Consider the following 27,382-nt stretch of genomic DNA (forward strand, 5'->3'; position numbering starts at 1 on the left):
ATTTCAGAGTGTTCTGGTACTTTGGCCATGAAAGATAACTTGAAAGCTGTATTACTTGGATAAGAGGGTCAAATCGCTTCAATCAAGCTTCGCTATCGAGATTTCAGCCCATGGAGGCTCTCAATGATGCTTAGTTGGTGTCTTATATGACGTTTGAAGCGCTGCCTGAGCGCTCCGAAAGCAACAGTCGAATGTGCCATAAGACACCGCAGCAGGTTACATGACGCGACTGCTTCTTGACAAAATTACAACTGGGAAAAACCCGAGAGTATATTCATTTTTATGAGGCAACGCAGTCGCATGAAGTTCTTCAGGAGAGCGCACGTGCAGACTGCCTTCGAACATGGTCTCTAAATTCTGCGTCCTGCTAAGGACATCTTAACGAACGTAGCTCCCACAGCAATAAAGTTCGACCTAATATGTTCCGCATATTATATTCTTAACGAGAGACGTCGACCAGTCCACAAAGAGAAAGGGTAATGAAGAAATTATGCCTGAACGACGGCGGTTAGGTCAGCAGCAGCCAGATGACATGCGTGAAGGCTGAGTGAGGCCTCATCACCGACGGAAAGTGAAAAGAATCCGGGGAAGGCACCGTGTTGTTCCCCAGAATCCGGGTAAAATAAACACAGCGTTATGTTAAGAGAGAGAAAGAAAATAATATAAAACAGAGAAGACTAGCGTTACGGAGACGACAGACGGCGTGCTGTCAAAAGACGACGAGCTGATCGAAGTGCCGGGACATCTCCTAGCGCAGGGAGGAGACTTCCTCGAAGACCTGTCAATCGTGCGCGGCCTCCATTCATAACAGTGCGGCCGAGATATCGAATTTGTTTTCCCCGGAACGCAGTGTCACGTCGCGGACGGCGGCGTTCGCGGAATGTAGTGCGCACCACCCGCTCGCCCGCCGCGGACGTCCAGCCTATAGACAAGCCAGCCGGTCGCGTGCGCCGTGTGTTCGAAGAAGGCTGGTGCCCAACGCGAACGGTATAACGGAGAAAGTTGGAGAAAGTTTCGAACCGTTCGCGGCGCGCCTTGTGGTTGAATCGATGTCCTTGCTGCTGTTGCCGCCATTCTTGAACATTAAGACAAGAAATATAGAAAAGAAGGAGGGAGGGAGGAAGGAGCGGTGAAGGAACTCTAAAAAGTGCAGGCACACAAAATTACATACCGTCGCGCTTGTTACTCTAACGAGCGCAAGGCAAAGCGACTAGACGGTCGCATGTTTAATGTCAAAAACAACAAGCGCAACGTACAAGAATCGTGTGCTAGTTAATAGTAAACAGTAGAATCAAGGTAGAGTGAAGCAATAGCTGTGCGCCTTACGAGTATGCTCGGGACACCTCGAAGTAAATCGGCTGCATCAAGCTATAACAGCTCAGTGACTTTAAATGCGTGCCAGCGGCGGCTTAATTCCTGTTAGGCGGTGACAGAAATTTGGCGGGAGACCTGTCCATCAGACGCCTTGTGCATGCAAACATAGAAAGATTAGCCTGCAGTTTACTGCTGATTTGTTTAACAATTGCAGTGGCGACTAGTATTACTGCAAAGCCTGGAAGTAGCTTATCTGCTTGCTGTCTAAGTATATATCTGCATGTTGTGTTTTCTCTTTAGACAAAGTTGTGTCGGTTATCTGTGTGCTTGTGACGTGTATTTTTTCGTCCCGTTTAGAGGCTCGCACTGACATTATAAGCAACTATAAGAACCGGTAAGCTGCGAAAGCTTTTTGGCACCCTCCCTTTTTGTGCAGGCGACCAGTGCATTAGTTTCTGATATTTGAGTAAAAGCTCCGCGTACGAAGCGCTTTAATCTTGGAACTTTACCTTGGAGCAAAGCAGACTTGTTATAATGTTAAATAAAATTAGTTCAAAGTGGTGAGCAGCGAATAAAAACAGGCTTCGAGAATGACTACCATGAAATTCGTGATCAACTCCAAATAAATTCATAAATATTTAACTCGTCGACCAAAAAAGCGTTTTCTGCTAAGACACCCCAACGATTACATGGTCATTCTACGCATTCAAAGTAGCGATCTGGCACATGATCTCGGATGCCAAGCGTCAGATGCTGACACGTGGACACGCGAATTGCATTATAGGCGTAGACGGCCTGATTTAATTTACGTTAACGCCTCGTTAGGGTCGCGTCTCTGTCACTTGGCTTTCTCTCTTACACCGACCGTGCTTCGATTCACCTATGTCTCCCACTTATCTCCACTCTGACTTATACCCCTTTCTATCTTCCCGTTACACATATGTTGCACAGGACGGAGCTCCGCACCCTTACCACAGATCATCCACTCTCCGACTGCATGTTCCGCCTTTTGCCTCTAGCGACAGACCGTCAGAATGCATCGAGCGGGCCGCGAGTGCCAATCGCTCTTGTCAAATGGCCATAAGTAGCCGCGTGTCCTTACTTGCAATAAAAAATATTGTAGCGCTTTAAAATAACTTATGAATTTAATTAATTCCATCTCAAGAAAGCTCTGGTAGAATCCATCTCACGATGACTGTCGACGTTAAAGCGATTAGCATTGAAGTAGTGTAACGACACCACGTATTGCCACCGACGAAACGTGTCACGTATAAGGCGTGTACTGCAGCGGGACTCCTCTCTCGCGCTTCGACAACGACGATGATGATTTTTTGGCATCCCCTTTGAAACGGGGCGCAGAAACATAGTCGCCTAGCCTGCTTGAGCTAATCAGGTATGCTATATATGCTTTTCAGTCTAGCATTTTGTCTACATCTCCTTAATCCTGTACCATTACCGATGCCTGTGACAGATCCGGTCATATCAATCTCTTCCCTGCTTTTTTCCCACCAATACTCTAAAAGTCTCTTGCTTATCTCGACTGCTGATCGGTTAATGCTTCCATTCACTTTAAATCGCAGCGCTTCTGGAAGGTGTACGTTACCTACGGGTGAGGCTAGGTGAATATCTTCACATTCCATTAGGATGTTCTGAGTTGTCTCCGGATTTTTTCTGCAGCAGACACACACCTCATCCTGTATATTTGCTCCAGTACGTTTTTGTCCTATAGGCAATCGGATTGCCTATAGGATTGCCTATAGGCAATCAGCTCGAGCCTCAAATAGCAAGGCACTGTCTTGCCTCTGGACAAGCTGGGCTATCTAGAGGCGCCGCCGCGAAGTTCTTTGCGTAGCCTCCGTGATTGCAGCGGTGGCGCGCCAGTGCGTATGAGCCGTGTACTGCAGCCGAGCTTCTCCCTCGCGCTTCCCTGTGAGCATGCTGCGCCACCTAGCGGTGCCACCGCGAATCCAGCACGTGGCCTCCGTGATGCGCGGCGCGCCGGTACGTGCGAACGCTTAGAGAATTGTTCCCTTGCATGCCGCATAGCCATGGGTATAGTCGAGTTTCAAGGCCATCCAGGCGCTACTGAACTTTTTAAAAAGTACGGGCCTGGACTGTAGGATTTGAGCATGCCAAATTGCTTGCCATATGTGTTACATCCTCTCTCGTCATCGTCACCCATCATGCGCCTCTTTCTTCCCTCTTTATTTCCCTCTTCCCCTTCCCACAACGCCGAGTAGCTGGCTAGAGGAATTTACCTCAGGCCGACCTCTCTGCATTTCGCATCATTAAACTTCTCTCTCCCTCTCTCCCAGTGACCCATGGGTATATACCCAGTGAAATAGGTTCATTGAAGAGCGGGACTAGCTTCCTAGTTTACGGAACAGTGGGTCTCTGTCGTTTTACTCACTTCTGTGAGTGGAACTTCACAAATGTTCGTGCTATTTGACTGTCTCCAGCGCTTATCATTTCTTTTTTTCTTTGTTTGTGTGCGCTTTTAGTTTTGCTTGCCATGCAAAGAGGAGTGGCCGGCTCCAATAACGGTGCCAATCTCTCCGTTAATTTCATATTAATAATCGAAACATACTAGCGCATTCTTGGCGCAGCTCGCTAAAGCATTGGCGTGAAAGAGGTTCATTGAAGAGCGGTACATACCCAGTGCATACGCCGCGCAGCTCGCTAGGCTATGGCTCACTAAAGAGTCAGACTGCTGTGCTTGAGGATCCCGTGGGACGTGGGTTCGATTTTGCCTAGCGCGGGAGAAGTTTAAAATGTTTTCTTTTTTATTCAAGAGGTCGGGGGAAAAGAGATAGATACATAGGTGGTCGCAGAGCGAAAACTGCGTGATCTAGCCCAATAATGCCAGTCGACCCCCTTAAAAGAGAGGAGGAAAAACACCATGTACAGTGCATGCATCCGACTTGGTGAAAAATAAAAGTCTGGCATATTACGTTGGGCAAACTGTCAACGTGGCCAATGCACTACTGTGAAGTCACATTGGTGTAAGGTAAAGCCTCCTTCAATTTTTTTAGAGCGCAGCTCTTAGGCACCCGTTCCTGAGGCGAGCGTCGTCGTCGGCGTTACCGAGCGAACGAGCACAGCGAAGGGTGAAAGAGTGAGCGCGGAGTTCAGCGGGAGATGAAAGACGCGAGGAGGAAAGCGGAGGAGGAGGTTATGGCGAAGGCGTGAGAAGAAAAGCCTCTGGTGATCTTCAGATTAGCGAGGTATTCGTGCCACACTTTGCTCCCTTTGCAACGTGACGCACAAGACAGATTGTCCGCGCAATCCAATATATCGCGAAATGAAAACACTATAGAGCTGCGCTCAAATATTGCATTAGGGAGTATCGTAATCGTCGGTGAATTTTTTTATGGCCTAGTCACACGAACACACCAAGTAATTTTTTTTTTCAGTATACCCTAAAGTCCCTCAGTTGGAGGGTATTACATAGGGGGGAATGCAACATCATCAAAGCTAACATTACAACAATATACAAGGTAAAAAAGATAGGCGAAAAACATTAATGGCAATCACACTCAGCAAATAGAAATAAAACGTATAAAAAAAGAAAAAAAAACATCGTAAGCCCAACGTGCGTCAAAGTTTCGTTTTATGCAATGCAGAACAATACAATGGTTATACAATGCAAAACACTGAAATTTAGCACTACGAAACAGTTCTTTTTAACTGTAAGTAAATCTAAAAACCTAGAAAAGAAGAAGAAAAACAGGGAGAGCGATAAAAAGGGACGGGCACGGTTGAAGAATATTTAGGGCATAAGATACGACCGAACAAGTTTCTGAAATTGATAAAAGTCGAGTTCTGTTGCAATGTCAGGTGGCTGGTTATTCCACTCTGTTGTAGTGCGTGGTATGAACGAATGAGCGTATCGTGATGTGCGGCGAAAAACGCGTTTTAGTTTGAAAGGATTATCATGACGAGGGAGTATAGCGGACGGGTTATGAAAAAAGTCTTCATGAAAGAACGGGTGGCGATACAGCTTATGAAAGAGTGTTAAGCGTGCTAGATTGCGATGAACTGACAAAGTCTCGAGTTCAGCACGCTGTTTTAACTGTGTGACGCTATAGTCGTTCGTGAATAGTCAGAAAAAATAAATCTCGCAACACGATTTTGCAAAGCTTCAATATCATTAACAAGGTACTCTTGTTCTGGGTCCCATGAGGCCGATGCGTACTCAACCTTTGGTCGAATGAATGCAGTGTATGCGGCTACTTTCCTAATGTGGGGCGAGGCATGTGTGAGACTACGTTTGATGAGGCCCAGACAGCGGTTAGCAGATGCTAGAATGGTTTCAATATGTGGCTCTTCCACGTAAGATCACTGCAGAACCGGAGGCCTAGGTACTTATAACTACAAGCAAACTCAACGTTAGTGTAGTTTAATACGTAGGAAGTCTGAAGTCTAATAGTTCGATTAGTAAAAGACATAAATTTAGTATTTGAGAGATTTAGTGACATTAACCAAGTATAGCACCAAGCGCTTACAGAGTTAAGGTCAGTTTGAAGAGCTTGTTGATCAATTACAGAAGAAATGTTACGGTAAATTACGCAGTCATCTGCGAAAAGTCTTATTCTGGATGAAACGCTGTCTGGTAAATCGTTAATAAAAACAAGAAACAATAATGGCCCAAGAACGCTACCTTGCGGTACGCCTGACGCCACCTGGCCACATGAAGAGTTAAAATTGTTTACCGATGTGAACTGCATCCTGCAAGATAAGAAGTCCTTAATACATGCAAGAACTAGAGGATGAATGCTAGATGACCCCCTTATGTTCTCGGGAAAAGAAATGAAGTCTGAGGTTTCGTTTAGACGAAGCGGTCACGGTTTTGTGGATGGCGATACGCCACTTGAGCCCATGACGAGCGTCTTTTTGACGCAGGCTGTATGGCTCAGGTGTTCGCAAAACCAATCGGGCCAAGCAATCATCGCTGAGCGCACGACTGGATGTTTAAAAAGAGAAGCGTGGGGTGGAGGAGAGGCAAGATGCGGCAAGAGCCTAGTCGAAAGCGTCCGCAATCATCGCGGACTTTCGCAGCCATGTCCTGTTTATTCAGACTGCAGCCGTAATGAGGCGTGTGTGTCTGGGAGACGTTGCGGTTATAGACGGGAGTAAACAAGACATTGCTCGGTGTACAAACGAGCCAGACAGTGCACACGCTCGTAGTTTAGCATGAATCCGAGCTCTGTGAATGCGCTGCGGGCTGGCCTTGAGCGGCGGCCGCCTCGGCATAGTATAGTGAGTGCCGGCGAATCCCTCTGGCCCATCCGGCCAAGAGTGCCTCCGGCACAGACGAAGCAGTGCGTCGCCGCTTCCCCCAAGTTTTGCTATATTGGCCCGAAGCACGCAACACAAGGCGGCGCGGTGCTGGCTAGGCACCCTGCCTCCTCTCTTGTACTTGTCGTGTGAGGTTGACGTTAAAAACTACCTCCCTGTGTCCACACAGAGCATCTTTTGTAACTGACGAAAACTGCAAAACATCGACGTGAGCAAAAGCTGGGAACTGAATACGGCACCGAATGACTCGAACAGCAGTCGAACGATGAATAATCCGGTAATCTATTTAGGCGGACGGGGAGGCTCACTTCGCCCTATCTTAATTTTTGTTTTTGTTGTGAAATCCTGGCTTCATTTTCTGTATTGGAAGGGGACGTGGAAGAAGAGGGGGGGGGGGGCGAGGTTAGCCTTGATTGCTAGAGGGGCACATTCCCCTACTTTGAAGCCTGTGGGTGCGCGCGCCCCCACTGCCCCTCTTGGTTGCGGAGCCTCTGATCAGAAATCAAATGGAGATGCATGATGAAAACAGAGGGACGCGTGGACGGACCTGAACCTTGGGCGATTGCCGTGGAGAGCCGAACGAAGGCTCTTACTTATGCAAGCTAACTTCACCTCTAACATCGTCAACATTTTTGCACGCATACAAAAAAGAAATAATGAAAAAAAAAAGCTGTCTTTGTGGGAACTCACTCATTGCTCAGATCGAGTGATCCGAAAGCATATTATAACGCGAGGATCGCCGCGGTGATCCTCGCGTTATCGCGACGTGGACTATATCATGAGTGTTGGGCGCCCGAACGTATCCGTGCTATAAACCGACCCGTACGTAACATCATTTGTCAGATCGACGCTCAATGGCCATTTCATTCGCCTCGGTCACTTTTGCTATCACGTGACACATTATTCGATTATAAGTGATTTGAATCTGCCACTAGTAAATGCGAATATTTTCATCTTTAAAGAGCACTTCTTCTATTAGGCAGAGTAAGAATAATTAGGTGAATTTAGCATTTTAAGCTGAATTAAAAGAAAAGGCTAACCTCGTCAGAATACATGGTCTTCACTTCTTTCGCCGATTGATGAAGTCAGTGATGGTGTTGGTCCTGGAAGAAGATAAAAAGAGCGGATTGCTCTATACGGACAAGCAAGCCATAAAAGAGACACGTTTTCCACAAGAATAGGAACGCCTTTCTCTAATAGGAGCGAGCATAATGGACCGTGTCGCAGCGCACCATTTCTCAGGTACGCTGAAGTAGAGCCCTCAAGCGCCTTTTCAGGATGTTTTAAATTAAAGGAGAAAATTTTAAATAACAGCGTCCATATTCACCATATGAACACAAAGTCATGCCGCGCCCGGACAGCCCTTTACACTGACTGCTTCTGAAGGGGAGCGTTCCCCAAAACCAACTCATTTGTCTGTTGGCCCTCGTGAGCTTCGCAGCGGAGACGATCACCGGTATTACGGCGGCAACCCGAGAGCGATGATGTTTACGGGCTGGGTAGAACACGCGAGGTTACAACGCGAGAACTTGCCGATCGCAAATTGGTTCCTCCGGTGATGGATGGGGCACGTCTCCAGCGCACAGACACGCGCGCGCCTCCGGCCGCTCTCCCCATGGTAGCAGCGAGCACACTTGCCGAAATGGAGGGCGCGTAAAATTAGCCGCGCGTCATACCTCGGCGGGCCATTCACTTCCCGCCAGCCGGCGAGACCACGTTTACTTTGCAGCACCCAGAGCTTCGAAAATGTGCAGCCGCTCGTCGACGCCTGGCTGGAGACTGAAAGGCGTTGCAAAACGGTGGCGGCGTGGCGTGGTGGTGAGTAAAATTGGCCGTATCGGCGCGGTCACCGAGCTGCACGGCGCGCAGGATGCGTGACGTGAAACCCAACGTCCACCATAGCAGCAACTTATTTTGAACTGAACATCGCTGAAAGTAGGTTTACGGGGCTGCGTAACGAAAAAAAAAAAAAAAAAAAAAACAAGTGAGTGGGCAGGAGATTGTGCCAGGCAACAACCCACTACTACATAGAAGTGCAATGTAGCGCTTTCATGCCTTCACAAAACGAACTCAAATAAATTTGGCAGCTCTAACAATAAAAAGAAAGACAAAACAAAAAAAAAATGGAGAGAGAAAAAGAACGACCATAGTGGCGGCCATACTTCCGAACAATGTTGTTGTGACCGAATTAGAGAACTTGTGCCACAGAAGAATGCAGAGTCTTTTCGAAACTGCCAGCTTCGCTACCGCGGTCTGTGAAAAGAGCCCTGGAGTCCTGTTGGAAACGTGTTCTACCACAAAAGGCATTCACCGCACGTTCTTTCCGTGACCAAGGACATGAAAAGTAAAGTGTAGAATTTCAAGGAGGTTCACTTGCGAAACCGTTAGAGGGCTGCCGTAGACACGCCAATGCCGCGCCTCCCATCGTCCGCAGTTCGCATGGTTCACGAGAAAAAATGTTTGCAAATCATATTTTGAGATGATTTATTTCTTTAGTTGCGTTCCGCGAGCGTGCTTCTGCATCGTAACGAGTCACAGATGTTGAAACAAGCTGGCCGACCGCGGCCGGGCGAACGCAGAATCGATGTTATCGCCAATACTTTCGGAAATCGTTGCTCGACGCGTGTTCCGTCAAAAGCCACGGGGACACCAGCAAGAAAAATTTCGCCGCCGGTCGGTCCCCGGCCGGCCCACGGTCGCGGCCGAAAGCGCACCGATCAATCCGCCCGAGCGCCCCCGGACTCTCGCCCCGAGAGCTGGGCGCAGCGGTTCCCTAGGGCTGGGGAAGCGGCGCCTCTAAATCTAGAGCACAAGTGAGCCTTTTCACCCACGTGACATACTTCCGCCAATGACAGGCCGCTTTTCCTTCCCCGTTTGCGGCCTCCGCGTCCCCGCTTGCGCTCAGGGCGCTCGCGGTCCTCTCTCTTCCTCCCCCCACCCCGTCTGCCTTCCCCCCCACCGCACTCTTGGACTGTTGTTCTTGCGCGCCTGCAGTTGGGGCCCTGCTGCCATTGCGCAAAAAAATCTGGGGAGATCAGAAAGGTGCTGCCGTAGCTCTGCACTTCAACTGCTGCCAATTGGAATCCCAACGGACGGTAGACCGGTGCCACTGCGTGGGTAACTAGGTTATCGCTCGAAAGAGAGCAAACGAGGGAGGGAAAGAAGAGCGCCGGGCGTCAGGAGCGACTGCGGGAGCAGCCGGCGAGACTTGGAGGCTACGGGGCGTCCCGCAGCAGAGCGCCGGTACACGAGCCGCCACCCCGAGGACCGAACGCAGTCTTGACGCGCTAGGTTCCCAGCTGCTGACGACAGGCTTCGCCGCCGAGCGACAGGGAAGCCCGGAGAAGCTCGCTTCCAGGTAACCGAGTCCCTGTGCATGTTCTAGCAAACGGCTTGCTCCCCGGCGTCGGTGGTCGGTTCGCTAGACACCGACGTGCGACCTTAAGGGAGCTCACAAGGCCACCCGCAAAGCGCTCGCTCTTTAACTAGCACTCCTGGATGTGTTATTGCAGGCGAGAGAAGGAAATTGTAGGCTCACACTGTGTCACTTGTTGCAAACGGTTCACGTTGAAGCGTTTGTGTCACACCATGTTGTCAGCAAACGTCAGGTAGATTTTAACGATGAAGCCCTACTTAGCGCTTTACAAGCGCTGCTATTTCGTGCAAACAACAAATATTAATGACGGAAAGCAGTTACCGAAGCTCTTGCGAACTAGCATGCTATGCCACCATTCGGTAGCAGCCTCTCACCTCCTTCGGCGTGCATACGCGTCGGTGTTACGACTCCCAAATGGCAGAAGGGTGCACTTAGCGCGACGCCGGAACTGGTGAAGCCGGTTCCCGCATCGGCCTGGCGCCGGTCCACGGCCCAGCCTCTTCCGCTACCGGCGCCGCCGGTACAGCGAGCACGAGCGCGCCGCGGGACGCCGGCGAGGCCCCGCGCTTGAACTTGGCGGCCGATTTAAACGGACGCGGAAGCGACCTTTAGCCGACGCGGCGAGTGCCTGGCGGGCGAGGCCGGCCGCTGTACTGCGGAGCCCTTTCGCAACCACAGCTACGTCGGCCAGGAGACGCCGTGCTCGCATTGACTTTCGCTTGCGAGGAAAGCGGCCTCGAAGATACGCCACGCAAAGCGAAACCAGGTGGGATGACAGTGGGCCGCCAGTTGTGCTTCAGTGGGCGCATTTCCTGCTTCTCCTACGCGAGAAGACGCACTGCAGCCCAACGGAGACAGCCGCAGGTGTGAAACACGTATACCGCTGATATGCGTGACCGAACTCGCCCGTTAATGGCTTTTCTTTTTCCCTGTTGCTGAAACAGAAAACGGTGGTGGCTGAGAACGTTGCGCTGCATTCGGCAAGTCCCTACGAAACGTGTACTTGACGACCAGAGACTAATCGCATACAACGGCGACAGTGATTCAGCGAACGGCGAGCCGGCCTATAAATGATAAAAACTGCAAATACGGAATACGACCACATTTTGGTACGAGTGGTCGTGATTGCTCGGGGCTTTCAATGAAAGTATGCGAAGCCATGCCGTGGGCTGCAGCACTGCCGCAGTCATAGCCAATCCGATTTCTCCAGCTGGCAGGCGCGCGCTGCAGCCCGAACAAAGTGTAAACGCAAGAACTGAAGAAAAATGTGACCTAATGCCTGCCCGCACAGAATATCAAACTGTACCGGAGAAACACTGTTACTGACAGCAGCGTTTATGGTCTGACTTTTGATCTGAAAATGTTAAGACGAGACCTGCATTTTGTCGTTGCGCAGGTCACCTCACACGTTGTGCGTGACTTGCATGTTACCCAATCCCTATATGTTAATTTAATGCTACTGAGTCACAACAAACATCTTTTGGTGAATCCATTGTAGCGCATATAAAACAGACACAACGAGCGCAAGACCGGACACCACGGGCGCTATATACGTAGTGTCCGGTCTTGTGCTCGTTGTGTCTGTTTTATTTGTGCCACAAAGGCTTCACCAAGTATCAACCAATTAGCCGAAGAACAAGTTAATTTGTAAGCATGCAAAATCGTCAAGCATGATCACGCACTGTACCTTGGATATATATATATATATATATATATATATATATATATTTACGTCTTCTGTGCGTAACAATCCACAAATTTTCTCTTAAAGGTACGTGGCTTAAGATAAATTGGGAGGGGTTTTTCCGGCTCACAATTCTCCCAGAGCAAACTTTGATATTCACGCGTAACGACAGGATCTATGCGAACAGAATGCTCGGAATCACATTTTGTTGATTTGTCCCACCAAATCTGCTGTTGGACAGTATTAGCGAAGGTTACTAGCCAGTGGTAAACAGCTTACGTACGAAAAACATGGCCAATTCGGCCCTGGATTTTGAACAAGTGATGCTTGCAACGTTGACTTGAAAAATTCAGCAATAAGCGGGATTTTTATTTTTTTAAATTAAATTACCGAATGCACAAACAGATACAGAACAGTGTTACAGCATTTTTCTCGTCATGATTTCTTCACGGCAACAGGAAGACTTCGTCGACGTAGTCAGACAGTGATAAAACGGTACAGTACCTACCCTCTTAGCGATGCAACATTTTTTTCTGCTACTCTGGTGTATTGAGCATTATCCAGGCTGCAAAGCAGCTTAAACTGTTCTCGCAGCCAGGCGAGAAACATGGATCGCAAGGAAGGCGGTGTGGAGGTCCAAAGGTTCAACTGTGGAACGGCTGGACTCGCTGGCGCGTCAAACACAGTTGCATGACATCTCGAATTACATTTTGTTTGCGCAGTTAGAAGTACATACGGCCATTGGCGTAGCCGGAAGGGGGGGGGGGGGGGGGGTCGAAACAAAAAGTTTCTTTTCCCACGAAACAGAAAGTTTCAGAATTGAAGAAAGCACAGTGGGAGGAGCAAAGAAGTACAGAAGGCCTATTTCCAATCGTTACAGTATTTACAGTAGTGATCATTAGGGCGATTTACTCAGACATTTCGCGTCCCATACCGGGGACACAACGGCTAGTGCACACGAATAGGACGAGCAGAGAATGAAGAGGAGCACATTTCAAGAGGTGCAATTAAGCCGACGGGCTATTGTATCTAGTAAGATTCTAGAAATTTTCCGGGGCTTTAGCTTCGTTCACGGCCGGTGTCGAGGCGTTCCCGATGTGAACGCACAAGTTAATCCGCGTCGCTGCTCCCCCCGGGCGCGTATGCCTATGACAGGCACATAGCGATTACGGAAGCGGCGCGAGAGACAAAATTCATTGAAGGAAAAATTTACGAGCATGCAAAGAATTGTCTGAAGCAACCACACATTTTTCTTCGTTGAAAGAATGATAACTTTGTCGTTCTCTGGAGAATAGGGTGCCTCGATGTCAGCGCCGCCTCCCGCTGTGTTTCGAGGCACCCTACTGGAAAACGACCAGCCCTTGCTTTGTGCCTGTCACCGGTTGCGCTCACAGTGTATACCATTGATGAGATCCCCCGTAAATAAGACATGCGCAGCCTGACCTTGCTGCTTGCATAAACATACGTTGCCTGCAAGCAATTGAAGTGTGAGCACAGAGGCGTCGAAAAAAAAATATTTCAGCAGTAAACCCCCCCCCCCCTCCCCCTCTAGTCCTTGGAATTTAATGTTTAGGACCACACCACTCATTGCGCCAAATGGGCGCAAGGAGTTCTCGCTTCGACATTGAACGCCAGACTCTCCAGAGTTCCTTGAATAGACTGTACGATAGGTCATTTACAGAAACAAAGGTCTTGGGAGCCTGGCCTCACAGTTCATCAGCCCAGAAAGCCATTCGAGCTCTTCTTCAGTACCTGAAGGCGACTGACTTGAGTGCCCGACAGTAGACATGCTGCACTCTTCTCTCTCTCTCTCACTCCCCCTTCCCCTTTCCCCCCATGTAGGGTAGAAAACTTGACTAAGTCTAGTTAACCTCCCTGCCTTTCCTTCTTCCCTTCTCTTCCTTCTCGATCTCTCCTTACCGCCCCACCCATGACGCGCCTCTATACCTCATTCCGGATCGTGTTAGCCATAGCTGTTGAGGGAGAATCCGCACTAAAAATTACACACACATTGAAATATGGGATGAGCGCGTGCTTAAACCTCCCCACCAGGCCTTCGTGTCGTCGAAGAGCTTCTCATTTATGTACTTGACTGAATCGTCGACGGAAGACAAGCATTCCGACAATATTGCGACTTGCTTGTCTAGAAAACACATCATAAGCACCCTCCCCCCCCCCCCCCCCCCCCCGCCTCCCCCCCCCCCTTTTCTTTTTTCTCGCTCTTGTCTCTGGCTTTCGTTATATAAATGAACTTAAGGAGGGCTTGATCTTGAACTGGTTTGTATACGTTGTTAAGAATGAAAACAGCGCAAAAAACTGAACAAGAAAGGAAGACCTACAGAACGCTGATTTGCCCACCGGAGAAAATATCAAGGACGGGGGAACAGGGCTAGGGAGGCTAAGAAACAGTCACAACAGACATGTGGGAGGGGAGGTAGGTGAATGGCCGATGTGCATAAATTGTTTCAAGAACAAAGGTAGTGAAAAACTTATGGACAAAGGAAGAGCTTTTTGTCACTGCCCGATCCCTCGACACCAGACGATCGTGGTCAGTCGCCTAGCTGAGGTTCACCTACCCCGTCGTAACTCGTGCTACTGGCTGCTGAGAGCCCATCTTAACAAAGCCTTTCTACAATCTTCAGAACAGCCGGTTGTCAGGAGACACGACACTTTCAAATCTCTCGGAGCTGCTAACTCGTATTTTTACTGCGAACTACGGATCCCGTAGTTTTGTAACACAGAAAGCAGCCCTGCTTCGGTCTGTCTGCCTCATCGATTCCCGAGTGTGATCGAAAAATTATATACGTCGCGTGATGAAGACTAGAATACCACGATCACAAGTTCCCTCCAAACATCTCTTAAGAAGTCGGACAGCAGGTCACCGAAAATGAGTGAAAGTTGCGTCATATGACACTATCGAAGTTCTTGTGCAAAAGTTCGTTCCTGTATTTTAACTGTAGAAAAATATAGCATGCCCCCAACTCCGGAAGCGCGATTAGGTAATAGGCGACTTGCAAAATGGTACCCGCCCTCTTCTGTACGTAGCCGTGGCCGCACCACTCACTAAAAGATCTGGTTGGAATATAATGCTTAACTACTCTGTTAACTGGGCTGCAACAAATCTCTTTTTGCTCTTTGCCTTTCTTTCTAGCGCCTTTCTTTCTTTCTTTTTTTTTTTGCTTATTTTTCTGCATCAAGTAATGATTAAAGGAAACTCCAGTCCTTTTTCCGTTCACGAAAAACAGATAGACAGTGGATTTTTATAGACCATTTGCGAAAAACGAAGCTAGCTGTCTTGCCCGGCTGTTTGTCATTTTATTTCATACGTACTGTCAATCCCAACGGGGATTTCAACTTTTCTCTACAGACTCTATTCCTCCCTCTAAGTGCAGTCTCTCAAGGGGAGAAGTGCGATCGCAAAGGCGTTATAATTTCTGGCAAAATTTGTTGTTCTCGTGGTTCCCGACCCCACACCTAGCCGTCGAGAGGAAATGCGTTGTTGCGATTCAAGCGCTTTTGCCATCACCGAAACTTGGAGGATCTAGCAGTGGGGTTTGCAGTGTATAAAGGCGAAACTCTTCAATGGTAAGAGTACATGGTTCTGCTAGTTTGTGGACAAGGATCTTGGGGTTGCAAAATACATCTCTCGCTCATGCGCAGAACATATCTGCAAAGGGTGGGGCACGATGGGTTACGTTGTTCACTATGGGTTTTGTAAACGCTGTTGTTTATATAAATGCTTGGAAAAACAAACAGCGCTAAAAACAGGGCTAAACAAGAAGACACAAGACAGTGCGCTGCCTTGTTTTTGTTTAGTCTCGTCTTTAGCGCTGTTCGTTTTACCAAGTCATGTAGCGACTAGGTTATCAACGTACGTTATATAAATGCTTTACTTTTTAAACAAAATGCTTTAGTCGTTTTTTTAATATTATTACTTTTAAAATAGCATAAGGACGATAGCATTATTTGAGGCGAAGTGGCTGCACGCCTTAGCCATGAGAAGTTAAGCAAAGTGTTGTTTCGGCAGCGCATAAATGTGCATTCTCGTTGTTGAAGCATGCTTTTCCGGAGAATGCTAGGAGTTAACAAAAACCCTGATGAAGACCGGTCCATCCAGTCGAAACTGTTGAAATTAAACACTTGTTCTGTTTACCTTGTAGCATCGCTCAAGTTCGTTATATATATATATTTATTTATTTATTTATTTATTTATGAGTACCTTACAGCGCCCTCGTGGGACATTGTGTAAGGGGGGCAATACAGCATGTACATAAGAGAAATACACATAGGTGAAATATTGATTATTACAAATGTAAGTGAACACACGAACAGAGAAACGCAAAATATACTAAAACAGCAAAGTGTAGTGTCTGAAGGCGTTACACAAAAGATAATATAAAGCAACTATTTAAACACCAACAGTTTAACAAGATATTATAACTGCCGAAAAAGTATTACGCAAATAACTGTACACAGACGATAAAATAAAAACAGGTGAAAAAAGCATCGCCATAACTATAAAAGCAAAAAAAAAAACATACCGGTAACAGCATTGTAGGCACGGGTGAACGCGAAAACGGCATACATCAAATTTCGGTGCATAAATATTTTTTTAGGTTGCTTAAGAACTTTGCGTGATCCCGCTCTGATGCGAGATCATCTGGTAGGTCATTCCACAAACGAATCGCTCGTGGAAGGGCCGAAAGGTTGAAAGCGTCGGTTTCACCGTACATGCGTGATAAGCTAAAGTTGTTATTTAGTCGGCGTGAAGTTCGATGAGCTAGATTAAGGTGAACAGATGGCATCATGCTGGTGTGGATGAGTTTGTGGAAAAGTGATAAAAGGGAAATGTCACGGCGAATTTTTAGTGGCTCGAGTGCAAGGCCTTGTTTAATCTGTGTTATGCTAGATGGGTAGCTGTAATTACGCGTAATGAATCGACTGGCTCTGTTCTGGATAGATTCTAACTTGTTAATTAGGTATTTTTGGTGCGGTGACCAAATGGAGGGGGCGAACTCGAGTTGCGGACGGATTAAAGCAAGATACGCGAGTTTACGTACATCGGAAGGAGAATTGTATAAATTACGGCGTAGAAAACCAAATGATTTTGATGCGTTAGCACAGATAGAAGTGATATGTGTGGACCAGGAAAGATTAGGAGTTAGGTTTATGCCTAGGTACTTATAATGCTGAGCGCGTTCCACAATGCTGTTACCAATTTTGTATAGGCCACTAAAGTTATGATGTTTTCGACTAAAAGTGATTAGTTTGCACTTGGAAACGTTTAATGTCATCTGCCAGGTATTGCACCACTCACCAATACGCTCTAGGTCTTGTTGAAGGGCAAGATGATCAGTACTGCTGCGGATGGGACGGTAAATAATGCTGTCATCAGCGAATATGCGCATACAAGATGATAAATTGTCCGGCAGGTCATTAATGTAGATGAGGAAAAGTAAGGGGCCGAGAACACTTCCTTGCGGAACACCAGATGAAACGTAACAAAGTGATGAAGAGTAATTGTTTGCGATAGTAAATTGCTGCCGGTTCGTTAGGAAGTTACGGAGCCATGTTAGTGTAAGCGAATCTAGTTTTAGCGATGATAGTTTTAAAATCAAGCGGCCGTGAGCAACACGATCGAAGGCCTTTGCAAAGTCAAGGAATATGCAGTCTGTCTGTAGATTACTATTCATGTTAGAATGCAAGTCGGTAGTAAATTCGAAAAGTTGAGTCTCACAAGAAAGACCCTTTCGAAACCCATGCTGGTTAGAAAAGAAGAATTTGTTAGATTCTAAATGAGTGTAAATGTTAGAGGCTAAGATATGCTCAAGCATCTTACAAGAGATGCATGTTAAGGAAATGGGGCGATAATTCCCAGGTGAACTTTTATTCCCACTTTTATGGACTGGCACTACTTTCGCTATCTTCCAGTCAGTAGGCAACAAACCCGTATTTAGTGACTGCCGAAAAATGTGGAATAGGATTTTACTAGAGGAAGATATAGTGTTCTTTAAAATTTTAGAATTTATATCGTCAATATATATATATATATATATATATATATATATATATATATATCGTTAAGCAAGGTGCTGCGCGATACAAATATGGACGAGGGGGGGGGGGGCGAGGGAGCGGGCTTACGAAACAATATTCTCATTCTCTCCCGACTCACACAGTGCATCGTGCGGGACAGCTTAATCGTTCCCGAGTTTGTTTTGCGTTGTCAAGAAGCTCGACGATTTCTAGTACGTATCACCCATACGTAGCCTCTTGTTTATGACTATAACGCAATAGATGACACAACTAGAAACAAAGGACAGGACGACGAAACATACCGCACGCGTCGTCCTACATGTCCCCCCCCCCCCCTTTTTTTTTTTTTTGCGCCGTCTATTGTACTAGCCCTAAATATTCATAAAATCTGCCTCGCCCGGCTTGCTGTTGCTCTATATGCCGTCTCTCTTGGTAGACGTATCAGGCGTGCCATCAAGCGTATGGGGCACGTAAGCGCTCCATTTCATCAGACGGCAGCATCGCATTCTTAGGCGTCCTATGCCGTTCACTACGCAAACGGCAGACGCTTTCTACGTGTGCACGCACAGACGCACGTACGCGGCGCGTCGGGTTCCTTCCGGCATCAGAGGGGGATTCTTCCTGCATCAAGCTGGCGCTGTTCGTACAGAGTCCTCCACTCACAGCCGCCCGTATACGCGCCTCTTTGGGAATCAGCAGACCCTGCAGCCCTGCGTTCAGCCGGAACGCTTATCGTGCGCTAATAAAAAGGAGGGGGGGGGGGGGGGCGCATCAGCTGCGCAGTTGACTGTAGAAAATGCATCGCTGCACGATTGATGCAAATGAGCCAGAGGGGCAGCATTTGTGTGTGTGTGTGTCTGCCCGGCAGGCATTGGTAGGCGTCGAGCCCCGCCGAATGTCGCGCTCGACGCCTGCTGTGCGGCCTACCTTTCAGGGCAGTCATTTGTCAATGGCTTCTGATATTGGTCAGTCCTGGTTAGAATGTTTTCTTCCCGTTATCCCTCTAGCAGCTTCCTTTCTTTTTTCTTGAACGGTGTTTCTTTGGCAATAGCTGACGTGCTCACTATCGACTAAAGTATACTTTACGACGAACGTAAACATTTCGCAATTTTCCATGTCACATGCGAAAGACATATCACGTCTCTCTCCGAAGAGCGCGACGCTGTGAAGACGTATTCAGCAAACCGTGACTCACCAGCGCCACATTACTTCACCGCTCTGTGAGCTCTTTTCGACCACACCCCGGGCATTGCATCAAGTAATTACGTGCACAAACAATAAAAAAAAGAAAGAAAGAAGAAGACAAAGCACGGTTTGTGTGCAAGTGTATACAGCTAGGCGTTCGTCTTGAAGGCGGAGGTTTCATCAGAAGCGTGCCACTGCTATGAAGCATTTAACGACGGATTAGTAAGACGGGTGGAGAACCGCGCCGCCACTAATGTGCGACCTCAGGAAAAACTGAGCGTGGGCGCATGATGAGAGTTTACAACGCAGAAAAAAAAAAAAAAGAAGAGAGAGAGAGATTATATAACTTTAAAAGCGAAAGAAAAGTTGAAATAAACCAAAGCGCCTCTTTTACAGCATTATAACTTTTGTGCCTGTTACTGAGCTCGGTAACGCATCTAAATGGCCCCTGCAGCTGTTACAGTTTTAGTAGACACTTGTTAATAACTACAGTTTAATAACTGTCAGGTTGCCGTAGTAAAAATTGAAAACTGCATCGTAAAATGATGAATACAGTCGCGCTCGATATATATGCTTGCCTAAAGCAAACAATCGGCGTTCCTGGAAAGGCTTGGCATCAATGGAAGCCTCGTGTCCTCTCCCTGCGTTCCTGCGGGACACCGGGTTGTGGGACACTTGGTGGCGCGCCCCTGCGGTTCAATGCCGAATTGCGTGGAAAGGAAGTAACTGCCGGCCCAGCTTGCCAGGCCATTATCCCGCCTTTGGCTAACGTCTGCATGCGTGCACGTCACTACAGAGGACTTCAGTGATATGGTGAATCCAGTGTCACAAGGGCGAGCAGGCAGCGGAAATGAGCAGAAGGACGAGAACGACTTGGAAATGATTATTCGTTGTCCGCGTACAGGAACAAGAAACGCAGAAAAAGAAAGACATAAAAAAAAAAAGAAACACTCGCGGAGCAAATTCAACCGCCATTAAGAGCTGCGCTCATTTTTTTTTTTCTCAGCATCTTTGCTTTCTTTTGTATGTTTATCTCGTTTATTGCTCCTTACGGTGCCAGAGTTTTTAGTTGGCTGCCAGCCAGGCGCTGCTTCCAGGGAAGCCATCCCGAGAGAGGAGCACTTGGCGGTCGCCGTGAGACCGCTATGCAAAACGGTTAACGCATGGGCGAGACGCTTGTTGCGGCAGGGTGACGTCGAAGCCTGCGGCGACGCTTGTGCCGTCACGTTTAGCGCTGGGAAGAAAGCAAACTACGTGACAGGCCGAGCGTAAGCGCGTCTTCCGCCGATTATCAATTCAGGAGACATGATGCTAATCTTGAGGGACCAGTAGTTGTGGCTTGAACACGTGGCAACATTTCATCGCTAAGGCGTTATGAGTGATGAGAATTACTCGTCGTTTTCTTCTTTCCGCGTGGAAGCCGCAGTTCGTTGCACTTGTCCTCTGTAAGTAGCAGCCCTTAGTGGACTGCATGTTTGTCGACGACGATCATGATATTAGTCTTGCAAGCGTTAGCTTTGCCTTCGTGCCCTCAACATCATTGTCCTCAACAATTGCAAAGGCCCGGCTGCGAGCCGGGCCTTTGCAATTGTAAGTGGGTCAATAACGACCTCGTGCCCGCATTTTGCTAAATAGGAAAGTCAAAGACGGAATTCGATGGTGTTACTGCAAATATATATGGAGCGCAAGTGGCGTATTAGCGGGGTTTGGTGTTTACCAGATTCGTAGACCCCGTTTGGACTTTTCGTTTACATTGAGAGGGCGCCTATAGCGGTTCCTCATTTAGAACGACCTCGCAAGATAGCTGCCTGAAAGTAATCGACGGTCACGCGAACCGAGTCTCCCAGTGCTTGGGCTCGTTAACCTTTTGTACAAATGAAAATAATGGTCACTCGCGGTGCTATTTTTACGCGACACCGCTCTATTTAGACCCATGTTCGAGGGAGCGGCAATTAGGACGGCCGCATTAGGCGCAACACGGGGAAAGGGCGCGCACATCCCGGCCCTCATCGATCGAAGCCTACTTAACGCACCGATGAGCACACGCCCGTTTCGACAGCCGCGGGTGGAGTGACGCCCGAAGGCACGGCTCATTCATATTTGAAGCCCCGCACAATGACCACCGGTCTGCGCGCGGAGGAAAGCTGGTGGAGGTCGCTGCCAGCGAGCGGAGGCGTAGGGCTTCTTTTAGGGAAAAAGAAAAAAAAAATGGCTGCGAGACGAGTGACCTCGTCCACGGAACCCGGTCGGTGCCACAACAGAGAAGCGAGTGACAGGCCCGCGACAACGTCCACCCTCGACCCATGAAGCGCGCCTTTCTGTACCTCTACCCTTCCGTGACGGGCCGACTCCCCGACGCCGCCGATTCCCTATCGGCTCCCTAGGGTTCCTCGTGGGTACAGACATTCCCCAGACAAGTGCCTAGAACTGTGTGCTCGCGTATGTTTGTGTTTGGGCTGCAGCGGCTGCGAGAAAGTATAGAATGATGCATTATCACAGTCATCTTTTGTGACATGTGTAACAATTTATCTTTACCTACACAGTAAAAAATGTGCTGGTTTATCCCATGGCTATAAAAAAGAAAGTGGTATTGAACACGACAGCAAGCTTGACCAACACCTGCGATGAGTGAAGCCGTAGTTGGAAACTGTAAAGTAATTCTGGCAATCTGGTGCGCACTGAAATATCTCACAGGAGAGTTTGACAGCGATAGCTAATAGTTTATTTAATTGAGTTTTCGTGTCGCCTTTTTTATTTCCACGCTTTTTCTTTTTCTTTTTCCCTTTTGTTTACAAAATATACTACCACCCAACGCGATGTGCTTTGTAATTGTAAAGAAAGAGGAAGCAAGGTGGTAAACAAGTGACAATCGCCGTGACAGTTTGTCTGCAGTATTTTTCGCGAGGTCGAACATAGACTGTTGCCTCGTTCCTTGGGATATCACGCACTATATTCGAAGACGCACATACAACACATACAACACAGCCTTCCTTACGCGTTTTAGAGCCCCTCACGACTTTCACGAGGCCGGCCGTGAGCCACTTTCATCATTTATAACGCTCCTTCACCTCACGATACTGGTAGTTGAAAACTATATAATGTATTCACATCAGTTTAAGTGGCAGGATTAACCTAACGAGATAATCTTTAATAATGTTTATTATAGCAGTTGGAACGGCGCCGGTGCCGACGCGCGCGTCGCGATGAGTAGCTGCCACAAACCAGCGCATCGGGTAATGAAAAGACCTTCCCGTCAGTGAAAAAGACATCAGCCACATTGCTATGTCCACGCCCAAGTCCCATCTGCCTATACCGGGTCGCCTTCGCATCTGTGAGTGGATTAACGAGAACTGGACGAACCATCACGCACATGATCGCGACATCATCGCCATTTACTCAGAACCACAGCGCGTTCTGAGAAACTTAAGGTCATTCCTCGTAACGTGCCCCAAGCTGCTATGCTATGTTATGCTATGTTCTCCTTAGATGGTATGCGCATAGACTGCTGAGCGTCGGCAATGCATACCCCACTAGCTGGTGCCGTTTGTTTATTTTGCACCATGCTAGACTTCGTGGTCGGTCGTCGGAAGGAAGACGATGACCTAAGTTTGTGTGAACTTCGAGGACCACAGAGTTCCCCAGTACCGCATTCCAGGGACACTTAATTGAAATATTCAGCTAGATCGGGATATTACATATCTGGAACAACACCTATTTTGGTACGTCTTTAAGCTTTAAGTAAGGAGTTAGGCCCGGAAGCTCGTTAAATAATGTAGGACGCAAAAACGAAGATGCCAACTTGAGATTGCCGCACGAGCCTTTACGTGACTACATAAGGCATTTAAGGGGCTGTATAGTTGTTTATCAGTGAAAAAAAAAATGACATTGCCTCCGAAAGTAAATAAGGACGTCTGGACCTGGTAATTTTTTATTACTATTCCTGGATAGAAATGACCCATATTATGCAAAAATACATGACGCAACGCTGACATAACTAACGCCGTAGCTTAGACGCTAAATTAAAATAATAATAATTAATAACAAACGAGAAGTTTGTCGCTTTTTTTGTTACTCATCCACCTCCTTTCTTTCTTTCTTTCCTTCTTTCCTTCTTTCTTTTTTTTGTTTTTTTTTGCTGACGAAATGAAAACAAATTTCATAACAGTACTCTACCAATCCTATCGAAAAGACTATTCGACACTGATATACATTGACACTAACCGACGGCCATTCTATGCGAAATGTCCCAACCTTGTCCCTCGACCATCTCCAATTTTGTGTTTTCTTTAAGTAAATATACTTACCGTATCAAACTGAGGCGGTGCGAGTTACTTACATTTCGTCATAACTCCAAAAGCTACGTCTAACAAACACATTGCCACAAAACAAAAGCACCGAAAATGACCGCCGAACCTACGGTAAACGAATAAAGAAAATAAATTATCTTTCCACTTCTTCGTAAGGATTTCAAGGAGTAACAATTTTGCTATTGGTGTAAGTTGTCAAAAGTCACCAAGTTGGAAATTGTCTTTCATTGAATTGTTTCTCTGACTCGTGCATTATTTTCTCTTTTTTTTTTCTTTTGTCTGTTTCCGAAACAGCGCACAATGGCTCGGCGAGAGCATCGGCGAGCCATTGTGAGCTGTTGTTCTTAGCGATGTGTAGCAGTAATGAGAGGGAAAAAAAAAAAAAAAAAAAAAAAAACCGGCGGCAAAGTCGCAAGAGCCTGCTTTTCTTCTGTGTTTGGCCGTTAATTAATTTGTGAGGTCGTCCTCGGCGAAAATATGCCAGATAACACGTGCGATGAATCAGTATATTCTCTTTGTAAACAAAAAAAAGGATTTAATTAGATTAATGTTTGTTTGAAGCGAGCAAACAAAAAAATAATAATAATGGCAATATTTGCCGCACGGCCGTCGATCACCGTGTTGCGTTATATTTCGTCGTCACCCGTCCGGGCCTTCCTGAATGCCTAATTGCAAGCGACACCGACATCTTTGCCCTTGTGTAAATGAGGCATCTCTATTTCATCTCGGCCAAAAAAAAAAAAAAAAAAAAAAAAAAAAAAACTTTGTGGCGAATATGAGTCTCCGGGCTGACGTGCACTTTTGCACTCCGTGATGTGGGTCCTGTGATCCCATAAAATGTGGCCGTAATAAATGGCGATAGAACAACCGTGAAAAACGCTCACTTCACTTGCATTATTCTGCCACACCTATAAGGGAGCGTTACATAAGGGGTGTTTTTTATTAGTTTGAGAGAGAAAGAGAGAGTGAGAAGGACGTAAACGGAAATGAAAGGCACGGAGGTTAACCAGATGATAGTTTCCGGTTTGCTACCCTTCACTATAGATTCTGAGCTTCAACAAGACCGAATGATCGGCGAGTTCAAATATCCAGCGAGACTGAATGTCCCCTGAGACAGAATATCCAACTACAAAAACGAATGCTTCGCACTTCGAGAGTACTTAAGGCTTTGTCTGGAGAGTACCCATATTACGGGAACATTCGTCCGCACGCAAATCGAGCTGTCAGTGCAAGCTGCACAGTCTCTTCTGCCAGACCACGAGGGAAGTGAGAATTTGCGCAAGTACTAAGTGTATCAAGAACGCGTACACTTTGGCAGCGCCTCCAGGACACCAAAGGGGCAACGGGTGTACAGCGCACCAAAGGTGGAACCCGCACCACCTTGATTCCAGCTTTGACCTTTTGCTGCGCCTTAATTGGGTGCCCTGAATATCCTGCACCCCCCCCCCCCCCCCGCTTTACTATATTCTCAGGTGCTCTCCTTAGGCCCCTGTTCCCGGTTACGTGTGCTCTCCCAGAGCAGTAGTTGTGAAAAAAAAGAAAAACAGTCCTCGCCAGGTGACTATATATCCTCGCCATTGCGCACTCGACGTCATAGATGAACGGTTAGGCTTCGCGAGCCCCTTACCAGCTGGTAAATAGATAGATAGATAGATAGATAGATAGATAGATAGATAGATAGATAGATAGATAGATAGATAGATAGACTTTATTAGAAAATTAATCACAGTTTTGTGTTGCCCCGAAGGGGAATCGCTAATGGTCGGGGCCCCTACTCCAGGGCTCCGCTGGCTTTTGTCATCTTCTCTGCTCTCTGGATCAGCTTGAGCTGGTCGTCGAGGGCCGAGCTGGACAGCAGTGCCTCCCATTGCTCCCTCGTGGTGTTCGTGTCCTGGTGTTCTGTGTTGTGTAGCGTGCACTCCCACGTAATGTGGTATAGGGTTGGTGCGGCCCCGCACCACGGTTATTCATCCCTGTAGGCTGTGGGGCCATTGGGGTGTATGCGATGTAATATGTGTAGGTTCGTGTAAGTGCCTGTCTGGAGCCTACGCCAGACAGCGGCATCCTCCGTCTTTGGTTTTCGATGGCGTGGTGGATATCGCAAGCGACTCCCTCTGTGGTAGTTCAGGATGGCTGAATACTCGGGGTCAACTGGGTCAGGGTCATCTGCAGTCAGCGTGATCAGTGCTCGGTTATGTACAAATCCTCGATCTGCTCTGTCGGCATATAGGTTACCCGTGATGCCAGAGTGGCCCGGTATCCAGATGATGGCTAGGGTGGTGATGTCCTCAGTGTCCTCTTTGGGTATTTGGGCTAGGACTTGAGTAGCAGGTCTTGCGATTCTTCCCTGTAGGAAGTTGCGGCAGTCCTGTTGGGAATCCGTGATGATAGTCAGTGGTTTGTTTGCGTGTTGGCCTTCGCGGATGGCTAACGCGATGGCCAGCTCTTCGGCTTCCCTGATCGTGCAGGGGCGGGTCGATGCACTGAAGGTGACGTGGCCTCGGCGGTCGCAGACCACTGCCACTGCGCCCTTATTCTTCGTCCCGTACATAGCGGCGTCCGTAAAACGGGCCATGGTGTGGAGCCTGAACGTTTTCTATATGTACTGGGCCCTCGCTCTCCTCCTGCCGGAGTGTAGGTTAGGGTCCATATTGCGTGGTATTGGGGCAATGTGATACCTGTCCTGGACGTGACGAGGTATCGTGCAGGTTTCTTGGGTTCTTGTGTTGTGGCTTTGAAGCCCAAGATTTGTAGGACCTGCCGGCCAGTGTGAGTCCGCGCAAGTATCTGTTGTTGTGAGACGTGAAGGGCTTCTGTGAGTTCACTGAGGGTGTTGTGTAACCCCAGCGCCAAAATTTTCTCAGTCGATGTACTCATCGGCAGGCGGAGAGCGGTCTTGAAAGCCATCCTCAAGAGCGTGTCGGCCTGTTTCGTCTCGGATTGTGTGAGATGATAGCAGGGAAGGCTGTATGTGATTCTGCTAACCATCAGGCTTCTGACGAGTCGGAGGGTGTCCCCTTCCTTCATGCCTCTATTCTTGGATGTTACGCGGGATATCATGCGTAACATCGCCTTGACACTGGTTTTGAGGAGCGTGAGGGTGTGGGTAGCCCGCTGGTTAGACTGCAGCCACATGCCCAGCACCCTGAGCAATGGCTTCTTTGGTATGAGGTCCTCGTTGAGGTTTACCTCGAGTTTTCGTGTTGGGTCTGTGGGGACCGTGTGGTTACCCCGGCCTCGCCAGACTCGTATGAGTTCGGATTTCTCGGGCGAGCATTGTAGTGCCCGTTGGCTGACGTATTCTTGGATGATGTGAGCTGCAGCAGCTCTTGTCCCAGTCGAAGTTCTGCCATTTTTGTACACCGCTGGGCACACGCGCTTCGACGTATCTCAGAATTAATTGCACGAAGCGTTCCGTGTGAAACCTAATAACCCACGAAACCGGGGCCAGATTAACAAAGCTTTTTTTTTTCGTAAGTTCGCTTTGCTATTGGCTGGCCGCCTTCGCTAATAATATGTCTGGCATCCGGATTGGCTAAAATTCTTTCTTACGGAAAATTCTAGCGTAAGAAGTTTTTGTGAATTCGAGCCCAGATCATTGCGCCAATTGTTCGCAACCTACGCAGGAACCTATACGAAGTGTGCTGATTATTCCTATAGAATTTCTGCAGTATAATGGCTGCAGTATAAAGTTATACACTTTATATCGCAGTATAAAGTGATATGCGACTTGACTATATCCTGGACTGTGAAACTCAGACGTGTAGTCAAGTTGTGTAAACAGACCAACTTCCGTTACTTAATTCTATCGATGGAGGAATAGGCTGTGACAGATGATCACGAGCGTCAACGATGGTTTGAATTGCTTACACATGTTGGACTATACGTATATCCTGGCTGCATGCATTGGGTACTTCTATGCGCCACATGTGCGGCGCACAATAGACGCAGGCCAACGATCTCAAAGGCGAACTGAGTAACGTGGTGACCCTTGTGCACTGTTGCAGGAAGGTGCACAGGACCCCCCCCCCCCCCCCCCCCCCCCCTTCTATTCGCTCAGTTCCGTTCTATATAAACATCCCGGTGCGCGCGGAGAAGCCTGGGACAAGGGAGTCACGGAGGTTGCGAGGTTATTTATACAGGAACCCCGCCTCACGTTTCCAGCGCCGCTCGCGTTGGCGA

The 27,382-nt window shown here is 47.8% G+C and overlaps 1 protein-coding gene and 1 long non-coding RNA gene across 2 annotated transcripts in view; one reads left to right on the plus strand and one right to left on the minus strand.

The window, feature by feature from the left end:
- Positions 1-27,382, minus strand: part of LOC125945283 (uncharacterized) — a 51,895-nt gene that overhangs the window by 19,186 nt on the left and 5,327 nt on the right. Inside the window, exon 2 of the long non-coding RNA XR_007466779.1 lies at positions 7,653-7,715. This is a non-coding gene — a long non-coding RNA (uncharacterized LOC125945283). The remainder of the gene's footprint in view (positions 1-7,652; positions 7,716-27,382) is intronic.
- LOC119461536 (uncharacterized) overlaps positions 9,622-27,382 on the plus strand; it is a 133,044-nt gene continuing 115,283 nt past the window's right edge. Inside the window, exon 1 of the mRNA XM_037722893.2 lies at positions 9,622-9,970. The gene's annotated coding sequence lies outside the window, so the exon portion shown is untranslated. The remainder of the gene's footprint in view (positions 9,971-27,382) is intronic.

Source organism: Dermacentor silvarum, chromosome 1 (assembly GCF_013339745.2).
Source record: "Dermacentor silvarum isolate Dsil-2018 chromosome 1, BIME_Dsil_1.4, whole genome shotgun sequence".
Classification (NCBI taxonomy): domain Eukaryota; kingdom Metazoa; phylum Arthropoda; class Arachnida; order Ixodida; family Ixodidae; genus Dermacentor; species Dermacentor silvarum.